Raw genomic sequence first — 13,513 nt, 5'->3', positions numbered from 1 at the left:
CTAATGTTTGTGCTTGCAGATGCGTTTACTATATTGCTAGGACGTAGCTTTAGTAGTAATAGCATGAGTAGCACGACAACCCCGATGGCGACACGTTGATGGAGATCATGGTGTGGCGCCGGTGACAAGAAGATCGTGTCGGTGCTTTGGTGATGGAGATCAAGAAGCACATGATGATGACCATATCATGTCACTTATGAATTGCATGTGATGTTAATCCTTTCATGCACCTTATTTTGCTTAGAACGATGGTAGCATTATGAGGTGATCTCTGACTAAAATGAAGACGAAATTGTGTTCTCCCGACTGTGCACCGTTGCTACAGTTCGGCGTTTCGAGACACCACGTGATGATCGGGTGTGATAGACTCAACGTTCACATACAACGGGTGCAAAACAGTTGCACACGCGGAACACTCGGGTTAAGCTTGACGAGCCTAGCATGTGCAGACATGGCGTCGGAACACATGAGACCAAAAGGTCGATCATGAATCATATAGTTGATGTGATTAGCATAGGGATGCTTACCACTGAAACTATCCTCAACTCACGTGATGATCGGACTTGAGCTAGTGGAATTGGATCATGAACCACTCAAATGACTAGAGAGATGTACCTTTTTGAGTGGGAGTTTAGAAAGTAATTTGATTAGTTAAACTCTAATTATCTTGAACATAGTCTAAGTCCACTTTGAATATATTTGTGTTGTAGATCAATGGCTCACGCGAGAGTCACCCTGAATTTTAATACGTTCCTAGAGAAAGCTAAGTTGAAAGATGATGTAAGCAACTTTGTAGACTGGGCTCGTAATCTTAAGTTGCTCCTACAAGCTGGGAAGAAGGATTATGTCCTTAATGCTGCGCTAGGGGATGAACCACCCGCCGCGGTTGACCAAGATGCTAAGAACGCTTGGCTAGCACGCAAGGAGGACTACTCAGTAGTTCAATGTGCAGTCTTGTATGGCTTAGAGCCGGGACTTCAACATCGCTTTGAGCATCATGGAGCATATGAGATGTTCCAGGAGTTGAAGTTTATCTTTCAGAAGAACGCCCGAATCGAGAGGTATGAGACCTCCGATAAATTCTATGCTTGCAAGATGGAGGAGAACTCATCTGTCAGTGAACATGTGCTCAAAATGTCTGGGTACTCAAACCGTCTAGCTGAGCTGGGGATTGAACTCCCGCAAGAGGATATCACTGACAGAATTCTTCAATCACTGCCACCAAGCTATAAGAGCTTTGTGTTGAACTATAACATGCAAGGGATGAACAAGTCACCCGGCGAGTAATTCGCGATGCTGAAAGTCGCAGAGTCAGAACTCCGTAAAGAGCATCAAGTGTTAAAGTTTCTCTTGAACTCCGTAGAAGAGCGGCAAGGCTGTTGCCAGTCCGACGAAGAAGCCCAAAGCTAGACCTAAGCCTGAAACAGAGTGCTATTATTGCAAGGGTATGGATCGCTGGAAGCGGAACTGCCCCAAGTATCTGGCTGATAAGAAGGCGGCCAAGGAAAAATCAAGTATATTTGATATACATGTTATTGATGTGTACTTAACCAGCTCTCGTAGTAGTGCCTAGGTATTCGATACCGGTTCTGTTGCTCACATTTGCAACTCAAAACAGGAACTACGGAATAAGCGAAGGCTGGCGAAGGATGAAGTGACGATGCGCGTGGGAAACGGTTCCAAGGTTGATGCGATCGCCGTCGGCACAGTCTCACTTCAGTTACCATCGGGATTAGTTATGAAATTAAATAATTGTTATTTAGTGCCTGCGTTAAGCATGAACATTATATCTGGATCTTGTTTATTGTGAGACGGTTACTCGTTGAAGTCAGAGAATAATGGTTGTTCTATTTCTATGAGTAATATCTTTTATGGTCATGCACCCAATGTGAGAGGATTGTTCATACTAAATCTTGATAGCAATGATACACACGTACATAACACTGAGAGCAAAAGATGTAGGGTTAATAATGATATCGCCATGTTTTTATGGCACTGCCGCTTAGGTCATATTGGTGTAAAGCGCATGAAGAAACTCCATTCAGATGGGCTTTTGGAGTCACTTGATTTTGAATCACTTGACACTTGCGAACCATGCCTCATGGGAAAGATGACTAAGACTCCGTTCTCCGGAACAATGGAGCGTGCAAGTGACTTGTTGGAGATTATACATATCGATGTATGTGGTCTGATGAGTGTGGAGGCACGCGGCGGATATCGTTATTTTCTCACCTTCACTGACGATTTGAGTAGATATGGTTATGTCTACTTGATGAAGCACAAGTCTAAAACGTTTCAAAAGTTCAAGCAATTTCAGAGTGAAGTAGAAAATCATCGTAACAAGAAGATCAAGTTCCTACGTTCCGATCGTGGGGGTGAGTATCTGAGTTTCGAGTTTGGTACTCACTTGAGACAATGCGGGATTGTTTCACAGTTGACACCGCCTGGAACACCACAGCGTAATGGTGTGTCCGAATGTCGTAATCGTACTTTACTAGAGATGGTGCGATCTATGATGTCTCTTACCGATTTGCCATTGTCGTTTTGGGGCTATGCATTGGAGACAGCTGCATTCACTTTAAATAGGGCACCATCAAAATCCGTTGAGATGACACCATATCAGCTATGGTATGGCAAAAGACCAAAATTGTCGTTTCTTAAAGTTTGGGGATTTGATGCTTATGTAAAAAAGCTTCACCCTGAAAAGCTGGAACCCAAAGCGAAAAAGTGCGTCTTCATAGGTTACCCAAAAGAGACAGTTGGGTATACCTTCTATCTCAAATACGAGGGCAAAGTGTTTGTTGCTAAGAACAGAGCTTTTCTCGAGAAGGAGTTTCTCTCGAAAGAATTGAGTGGGAGGAAGATAAAACTTGATGAGGTTGTCGAACCTCTCATCCCTCTGGATGGTGGCGCAGGGCAAGGGGAAACCCCTGTCGTTGCGATGCCGGTTGAGGAGGAAGTTAATGATAATGATCATGAAACTCCGAATCAAGTTCCTATCAGACCTCGCAGGTCGACGAGACCGCATACTTCTCCAGAGTGGTACAGTAATCCCGTCTTATCAATTATGTTGTTGGACAACAATGATCCTGCGAATTATGAAGAAGCAATGATGGGCCCGGATTCCAACAAATGGCTAGAGGCCATAAAGTCCGAGATAGGATCTACGTATGAAAACAAAGTGTGAACTTTGGAAGTACTACTTGAAGGCTGCAAGGCTATTCGGAACAAATGGATCCTTAAGAAGAAGACGGACGCTGACGGTATTGTGACCGTTTATAAAGCTCGACTTATGGCAAAAGGTTTTTCACAAGTTCAAGGAATTGACTACGATGAGACATTCTCACCTATAGCGATGCTTAAGTCCGTCCGAATCATGTTAGCAATAGCTGCATTTTTCGATTATGAAATCTGGCAGATGGATGTCAAAACGGCGTTCCTTAACGGTTTCCTTAAGGAAGAGTTGTATATGATGAAACCCGAAGGTTTTGTCGATCCTAAAAATGCTAACAAAGTGTGCAAGCTCCAGCGATCCATTTATGGACTGGTGCAGGCATCTCGGAGTTGGAATAAACGCTTTGATGAGGTGATAAAAGCATTTGGGTTTATACAGGTGGTTGGAGAATCCTGTATTTACAAGAAAGTGAGTGGGAGCTCTGTGGCGTTCCTAATACTATTTGTGGATGACATATTACTGATTGGAAACGGCGTGGAGCTTTTGGAGAGCATAAAGGATTACTTGAATAAAATTTTCTCTATGAAGGACCTAGGAGAAGCTGCTTACATTCTAGGCATAAAGATCTATATGGATAGATCAAAAATGCCTGATAGGACTTTCGCAAAGCACGTACCTTGATAAAGTTTTGAAGAGGTTCAAAATGGAACAGTCCAAGAAGGAGTTCTTGCCAGTTTTACAAGGTATGAGATTGAGTAAGACTCAGTGCCCAACTACTGATAAAGATAGAGAGCATATGAGTGCCGTCCCCTATGCTTCAGCCATAGGTTCTATCATGTATGCAATGTTGTGCACTAGACCGGACATTAGCCTGGCCATAAGTATGGTAGACAGGTTCCAGAGTAATCCAGGAGTGGATCACTCGACAACGGTCAGGAATATCCTGAAGTACGTGAAAAGGACTAAGGAGATATTTCTCGTATATGGAGGTGACAAAGAGCTCGCTGTAAAAGGTTACGTCGATGCAAGCTTTGACACAGATCCGGACGACTCTAAGTCGCAGACCGGATACGTATTTATTCTTAATGGGGGTGCGATAAGCTGGTGCAGTTCCAAGCAAAGCGTCGTAGCTGATTCCACATGTGAAGCGGAGTACATGGCCGCCTTGGAGGCAGCTAAGGAGGGTGTGTGGATGAAGCAATTCATGACGGATCTTGGAGTGGTGCTGAGCGCACTGAATCCAATAACCCTGTTTTGTGACAACACGGGTGCCATTGCCTTAGCAAAGGAACCACAATTTCACAAGAAGACCAGACACATCAAACGACGCTTCAACCTCATCTGCGACTACGTCGAGGAGGAGGACGTGAATATTTGCAAAGTGCACACGTATCTGAATGTGGTAGACCCGCTGACTAAACCTCTTCCACGGGCAAAGCATGATCAACACCAGAACTGTATGGGTGTTAGATTTGTTACAATGTAATTCGCATGACGATGTGAGGACTAGATTATTGACTCTAGTGCAAGTGGGAGACCGTTGGAATTATGCCCTAGAGGCAATGATAAATAAGTTATTATTACAATTCCTGTATCAAGATAATCGTTTATTATCCATGCTATAATTGTATTGAATGAAGACTTAGATATATGTGTGGATATATAGACAAAACACTGTCCCTAGCAAGCCTCTAGTTGGCTAGCCAGTTGATCAAGGATAGTCAAGGTCTTCTGACTATGTACAAGGTGTTGTTGCTTGATAACTGGATCACATCATTGAGTGAATCATGTGATGGACTAGACCCAAACTAATGAACGTAGCATGTTGATCGTGTCATTTTGTTGCTACTGTTTTCTGCGTGTCAAGTATTTATTCCTATGATCATGAGATCATATAACTCACTGGCATCGGAGGAATGCCTTGTGTGTATCAAACGTCACAACGTAACTGGGTGACTATAAAGATGCTCTACAGGTATCTCTGAAGGTGTCCGTTGAGTTAGTATGGATCAAGACTGGGATTTGTCACTCCGTGTGACGGAAAGGTATCTCGGGACCCACTCGGTAATACAACATCACACACAAGCCTTGCAAGCAATGTGACTTAGTGTAAGTCACGAGATCTTGTATTACGGAACGAGTAAAGAGACTTGCCAGTAAACGAGATTGAAATAGGTATGCGGATACTGACGATCGAATCTCGGGCAAGTAACATACCGAAGGACAAAGGGAATGACATACGGGATTATATGAATCCTTGGCGCTGAGGTTCAATTGATAAGATCTTCGTAGAATATGTAGGATCCAATATGGGCATCCAGGTCCCGCTATTGGATATTGACCGAGGAGTCCCTCGGGTCATGTCTACATAGTTCTCGAACCCGCAGGGTCTGCACACTTAAGGTTCGGCGATGTTTTATGCGTATTTGAGTTATATGGTTGGTTACCGAATGTTGTTCGGAGTCCCGGATGAGATCACGGACGTCACGAGGGTTTCCGAAATGGTCCGGAGACAAAGATTGATATATATGATGACCTCATTTGATTACCCAAAAGTTTTCGGGCATTTCCGGGAATGTACCGGGAGTGACGAATGGGTTCCGGATGTTCACCGGGGGGGGGGGGGCAGCCCACCCAGGGGAAGCCCATAGGCCTTAGGGGTGCCGCACCAGCCCTTAGTGGACTGGTGGGACAGCCCAAGAGGCCCTATGCGCATGAGATAAGGAAATCAAAAAAAGGGGGAGGTGGGAAGGAAGGGAAGGACTCCACCTTCCAATCCTAGTTGGACTAGGATTGGAGGTGGACTCCTCCACCTTGATTCGGCCGACCCCTTGGGGCTCCCTTGAGCCTCAAGGCAAGGCCCTCCGCCTCCCTCCTATATATACTGAGGTATTAGGGCTGATTTGAGACAACTTTGCCACGGCAGTCCGACCACATACATCCATGGTTTTTCCTCTAGATCGTGTTTCTGCGGAGCTCGGGCGGAGCCCTGCTGGAATAGATCACCACCAACCTCCGGAGCGCCGTCACGCTGCGGGAGAACTCATCTACCTCTCCGTCTCTCTTGCTAGATCAAGAAGGCCGAGATCATCGTCGCGCTGTACGTGTGGTGAACGCGGAGGTGCCGTCTGTTCGGCGCTAGATCGGATCGTGGGACGAAGAGTACAACTACGGTGATTTGAATCATGCAAGCTGTTCCACTACATCGTCCGCGTTTCTTAACGCTTACCTTGTGCGATCTACAAGGGTACGTAGATCGGAAATCCCCTCTTGTAGATGGACATCACCATGATAGGTATTGCGTGTGCGTAGGAAATTTTTTGTTTCCCGTACCACGTTCCCCAACAGTGGCATCATGAGCTAGGTTCATGCGTAGATGTCATCTCGAGTAGAAAATAAAAGTTTTTGTGGGCGGTGATGTGAGATTTGCTGCCCTCCTTAGTCTTTTCTTGATTCCGCGGTATTGTTGGATCGAAGCGGCTCGGACCAACATTACTCGTACGCTTAGGCGAGACTGGTTTCATCGCTACGAGCAACCCCGTTGCTCAAAGATGACTGGCGAGTGTCGGTTTCTCCAACTTTAGTTGAATCAGATTTGACCGAGGAGGTCCTTGCAGAAAGGTAAATAGCAATTCATACATCCCTGTTGTGGTGTTTGCGTAAGTAAGATGCTATCCTACTAGATACCCATGGCAACCACGTAAAACATGCAACAACAATTAGAGGACGTCTAACTTTTTTTTGCAGGGTATGCATGTGATGTGATATGGCCAGTGACGTGATGTGATATATTGGATGTATGAGATGATCATGTTGTAATAGTTAATATCGACTTGCACGTCGATGGTACGGCAACCGGCAGGAGCCATAGGGTTGTCTTTAAACTAATATTTGTGCTTGCAGATGCGTTTACTATATTGCAAGGATGTAGCTTTAGTAGTAATAGCATGAGTAGCACGACAACCCCAATGGCGACACGTTGATGGAGATCATGGTGTGGCACCGGTGACAAGAAGATCGTGCCGGTGCTTTGGTGATGGAGATCAAGAAGCACATGATGATGGCCATATCATGTCACTTATGAATTGCATGTGATGTTAATCCTTTCATGCACCTTATTTTGCTTAGAACAGCAGTAGCATTATGAGGTGATCTCTCACTAAAATTTCAAGATGAAATTGTGTTCTCCCGACTGTGCACCGTTGCTACAGGTCGTCGTTTCGAGACACCACGTGATGATCAGGTGTGATAGACTCAACGTTCACATACAACGGGTGCAAAACAGTTGCACACGCGGAACACTCGGGTTAAGCTTGACGAGCCTAGCATGTGCAGACATGGCCTCGGAACACATGAGACCGAAAGGTCGATCATGAATCATATAGTTGATATGATTAGCATAGGGATGCTTACCACTGAAACTATCCTCAACTCACGTGATGATCGGACTTGAGCTAGTGGAACTGGATCATGAACCACTCAAATGACTAGAGAGATGTACCTTTTTGAGTGGGAGTTTAGCAAGTAATTTGATTAGTTAAACTCTAATTATCTTGAACATAGTCTAAGTCCACTTTGAACATATTTGTGTTGTAGATCAATGGCTCACGCGAGAGTCACCCTGAATTTTAATACGTTCCTAGAGAAAGCTAAGTTGAAAGATGATGGAAGCAACTTTGTAGACTGGGCTCGTAATCTTAAGTTGCTCCTGCAAGCTGGGAAGAAGGATTATGTCCTTAATGCTACGCTAGGAGATGAACCACCCGCCGCGGCTGACCAAGATGCTAAGAACGCTTGGTTAGCACGCAAGGAGGACTACTCAGTAGTTCAATGTGCAGTCTTGTATGGCTTAGAGCCGGGACTTCAACGTCGCTTTGAGCATCGTGGAGCATATGAGATGTTCCAGGAGTTGAAGTTTATCTTTTAGAAGAACGCCCGGATCGAGAGGTATGAGACCTACGATAAATTCTATGCTTACAAGATGGAGGAGAACTCGTGTGTCAGTGAACATGTGCTCAAAATGTCTGGGTACTCAAACCGTCTAGCTGAGCTGGGGATTGAACTCCCGCAAGAGGCTATCACTGACAGAATTCTGCAATCACTGCCACCAAGCTATAAGAGCTTTGTGTTGCTCGCTAGTTGATTATGCCATTGATATGAGTTTACCATGAGACCTAGATGTCATTTGCTTATGTGGTTTTCTTATGATCTTTGCTGAAATTCTGGTTATGAGTTATACATAGTTGCAACAACAAGATCAAACAGAGTTCGTCAAAGGTTTTCTTTTGTCTCTTCAGTTTGTCAACTAAATTGCTTGAGGACAAGCAAGGCTTTAAGCTTGGGGGAGTTGACATGTCTCCGTCGTATCTACTTTTCCGAACTCTTTTGCCCTTGTTTTGGACTCTAATTTGCATGATTTGAATGGAACTAACCCGGACTAACGTTGTTTTCAGCAGAATTGCCATGGTGTTGTTTTTGCGCAGAAATAAAAGTTCTCGGAATGACCTGAAAATTTACGGAGAATTTTTCTGGAATTAATGAAAAATACTGGTGCAAGAATCAGCGGGAGAGGTGGAGCCGTGAGCCCACAAGCCCACCAGGCACGGACCCCCCTGGTCCCTCCTGGCAGGCTTGTGGGGCCCACAACGCTCGACCGCCTCCAACCTCAGCTCTATATAGTGTGTTTCGTCCGGAAAAAAAATCAGGGAGCAGGATTCATCGCGTTTTACGATACGGAGGCGCCGCCACCTCCTGTTCTTCATCTGGAGGGCAGATCCGGAGTCCGTTCTAGGCTCCAGAGAGGGGAAATCGTCGCAATCGTCATCATCAACCTTCCTCCATTGCCATTTCCATGATGCTCTTCACCGTTCGTGAGTAATCTCATCGTAGGCTTGCTGGACGGTGATGAGTTGGATGAGATCTATCATGTAATCGAGTTAGTTTTGACGGGGATTGATCCCTAGTATCCACTATGTTCTGAGATTGATGTTGCTACTACTTTACCATGCTTAATGCTTGTCACTAGGGCCCGAGTGCCATGATTTCAGATCTGAACCTATTATGTTGTCGCCAATATATGTGTGTTTTAGATCCTATCTTGCAAGTTGTAGTCACCTACTATGTGTTATGACCCGACAACCCCGGAGTGACAATAGCCGGAACCACTCCCGGAGATGACCATAGTATGAGGAGTTCATGTATTCACCAAGTGTTAATGCGTTGGTCCGGTTCTTTATTAAAAGGAGAACCTTAATACCCCGTAGTTTACATGAGGACCCCGCTGCCACGGGAGGGATGGACAATAGATGTCATGCAAGTTCTTTTCCCTAAGCACGTATGACTACATACGGAATACATGCCTACATTAGATTGACGAACGGGAGCTAGTCTCCGTGTTATACCTGTTACATGATGAATCACATCCGACATAATCATCCATCACCGATCCAATGCCTACGAGTCTTTTACTACTGGTCCTTGCTACGTTACTTTGCTGCTACTGCTATCACTGCTGCTACTGTTACTCTGCTGCTACTGATGTTACTTTGCTGCTCCTGCTGTTACTTTGCTGTTGCTGGTTACTGTTGCTACTGCTGCTATCATACTACCTTGCGACTGATACTTTGCTGCAGACACTAAATCTTTCAGGTGTGGTTGAATTGACAACTCAAGTGCTAATACTTGAGAATATTCTTTCGCTTCCCCTTGAGTCGAATCAATAAATTTGGGTTGAATACTCTAGCCTCGAAAACTATTGCGATCCCCTATACTTGTGGGTTATCATTGCACTTTTCACCTTCAGATCTCACCTTGCAAATAATCGTGAAGGGATTGACAACCCCTTTATAGCGTTGGGGGCAAGTTTGTTTGGTTTTGCGCAGGTACATTGGTGCCTCACCTTGATACTCCTACTGGATTGATACCTTGGTTCTCAAACCGAGGGAAATACTTATCGCTACTGTGCTGCATCACCCTTTCCTCTTCAAGGGAAAAACCAACGCAAGCTCAAGAGGTAGCAAGAAGAATTTCTGGTGCCGTTGCCGGGGAGTATCAAGTCACGAATAGTCTCCCGTCAACGTGTCCATTTCTGGCGCCGTTGCCGGGGAGTATCAAGTCAAGAATACTCTCCCGTCAATGTGCCAATTTCTGGCGCCGTTGCCGGTGAGTATTCTAGTGAAGCATATCCAAGTAACTATCGGAAACTCATCTCTTGCATTTACTTTTTTTGCCTTTTGCCTCTCATTTTCCTCTCCCCCACTTCTAAAAAACAAAAATTACGAAAATATTTGCCTTTTTCATTTGCCCTTTTCTTTCGCTTGCTTTCTGTTCGCTTGTGTGCTTGTGTGCTTGCTGAGTCACCATGACTGAAAACACCAAATTGTGTGACTTCTCGAATACTAATGATAATGATTTTATTAGTACTCCGATTGCCCCCGCCACTAGTGCGGAATCATATGAAATCAATGGTGCCTTGCTGAATCTTGTTATGAAAGAGCAATTTTCCGGCCTTCCTAGTGAAGATGTCGCATCCCATCTTAATACCTTCATTTAGTTATGCGATATTCAAAAGAAGATAGATGTGGATAATGATGGGATTAAATTGAAGCTATTTCCGTTCTCATTACGAGATCGAGCAAAAACTTGCTTTTCACCTTTACCCAAAAATAGATTGATTCTTGGAACAAGTGTAAAGATGCTTATATTTCCAAGTATTTTCCACTGGCTAAGATTATCTCTCTTCGTAATGATATCATGAATTTTAAGCAACTAGATCATGAACATGTTGCACAATCTTGGGAGAGAATGAAATTGATGATTAGAAATTGTCCCGCTCATGGCTTGAGTCGTTGGATGATTATACAAATCTTCTATGCTGGTTTGAATTTTGCATCTAGAAATATCTTGGATTCCGCCTCCGGTGGAACTTTCATGAAAATCACATTAGGAGAAGCCACAAAACTCCTAGATAATATCATGACAGACTATTCTCAATGGCACACTGAAAGGTCACCTACTAGTAAAAAAGTGCATGCTATAGAAGAAATTAACTCTTTGAGTGCTAAGATGGATGAGTTAATGAAATTGTTTGCTAGTAAAGGTGCTCCTCTAGATCCAAATTATATGACTTTGTCTTCCTTGATTGAGAATAGCAATGAGAGTTTGGATGTTAATTTTTTTGGTAGGAATAATTTTGGCAACAACAATGCTTATAGAGGTAACTTTATTCCTAGGCCTTTTCCTAGTAATCCCTCTAATAACTTTGGCAATTCCTACAACAATGCTCATGGAAATTACAATAAATTACCCTATGATCTTGAGAGTAATATTAAAGAGTTTATCAACTCGCAAAAAGATATTCAATGCGTCCATAGAAGAAAAACTGCTCAAAATTGATGACTTGGCTAGGACCGTTGATAGAATGTCTCTTGATATTGATGCTTTGAAATTGAGATGTGCTCCTCCCAAGATTAATATGGATGAAACTTTGAAAGCTATGCGTGTTTCCATGAATGAGAGTAAAGAAAGAACCGCCCAAATTCGTGCTAGACATGAATGGCTTAAAAGGGCGTGTTCTCGTGATGAGAATCACGAAGATCTTAAAGTGCTTGGTGTGAATCCCATTGAATCCTTGTTTGCTAATGTCAGTCCTAATGATGATGGGGCTGGATATGAACCCACTTTAGTGGAGAAACGCCCCAATGATTCGGAGTCTATTTGTCTTGATGCTAAAAGCACTGAAAGCGGAGTAGATGATATCAAAACTTTGAGTAGTAATGAAATTACTACTTTGGATTTCAAGGAAATCAATTATGATAGTTTCTCTTTGATTGAATGTATTTCCTTGATGCAATCCATGCTAAACTCTCCACATGCTTATAGCCAAAATAAGGTCTTTACCGATCATATCGTTGATGCTATGATGAAATCTCTTGAAGAGAAACTTGAGTTGGAGATATCTATTCCTAGAAAACTTCATGATGAGTGGGAACCTACTATCAAAATCAAGATTAAAAACTATGAATGCAATGCTTTGTGTGATTTGGGTGCTAGTGTTTCCGCTATTCCAAAGTCTTTATGTGATGTTCTAGGCTTCAATGAGATTGATGAGTGCTCTCTTAATTTGCATCTTGTGGATTCTACTGTTAAGAAACCTATGGGAAGGATCAATGATGTTCTTATTATTGCAAATAGGAACCATGTACCCGTGGATTCCATTGTGCTTGATATTGATTGCAATCTGACATGTCCCATCATTCTTGCTAGACCTTTCCTTAGGATTATTGGTGCTGTGATTGATATGAAGGAAGGTAATATTAGATTTCAATTTCCATTAAAGAAGGGCATGGAACACTTTCCTAGAAAGAAAATAAGATTGCCTTATGAATCCATGATGAGGGCTACTTATGGTTTGAGCACCAAAGACGACGATACTTGATTCTATTGTCATAATTTTTCAGAATTTTGTGGGATACCATAAGTATACGAAGTATACAGATTGCTAGAGACTCGTCTGTTTTTGACAGATTCTGTTTTTGTTGTTGTGTTGATTGCTTATTTTGATGAAACTATGGATAGTATCGGGGGGGGGGGGGTACTAGCCATGGAAAAGTGAGAATACAGTAATCTAACATCAATAAATAGAAATCAAGTTTACTACAGTACCTAAAGAGTTGGTAGTTTGTTTTCTTATACTAATGATATCACAAGTTTCTGTTTAAGTTTTATGTTGTGAAGTTTTCCAGTTTTGGGTGATGTTCTCATGGACAATGGGATAAAGAGTGGAAATCGCTTAAGCTTGGGGATGGCCAAGGCATCCCAAGCCAAATTCAAGGACACGAAAAAGCCTAAGCTTGGGGATGCCCCGGGAAGGCATCCCCTCTTTCGTCTTCAATCCATCGGTAACGTTACTTGGAGCTATATTTTTATTCACCACATGATATGTGTTTTGCTTGGGGCGTCATGTCTTATAGGAGTATTTTCTTTTTGTTTTGTCACAATCATCCTTGCCGCACACCTTTTTGAGAGGGACATGCACTCATCGTGAATTTGCTAGAATACTCATTGAGCTTCACTAATATCTTTTGAGTTAGGCAATTTAGCTCAATGTGCTTCACTTATATCTTTTGAGCTAGATAATTTTGCTCTAGTGCTTCACTTAAATCTTTTTAGAGCACGGCGGTGTCATATTTTGTAGAAATAAAAACTCTCGATCTTCACTTATATCTTTTTGAGAGTGCTCTCTCTTAGTAACTTGGTAATTGGCGTGTGCTATGAAAGTAGTCCTAAAGATGATAGGCATCCAAAGAGGATATAATAAAAACTTCCATATTCAAGTGC

The sequence above is a fragment of the Hordeum vulgare genome, chromosome 5H (assembly GCF_904849725.1).
Source record: "Hordeum vulgare subsp. vulgare chromosome 5H, MorexV3_pseudomolecules_assembly, whole genome shotgun sequence".
Classification (NCBI taxonomy): domain Eukaryota; kingdom Viridiplantae; phylum Streptophyta; class Magnoliopsida; order Poales; family Poaceae; genus Hordeum; species Hordeum vulgare.
This window is presented reverse-complemented; position numbering follows the sequence as displayed.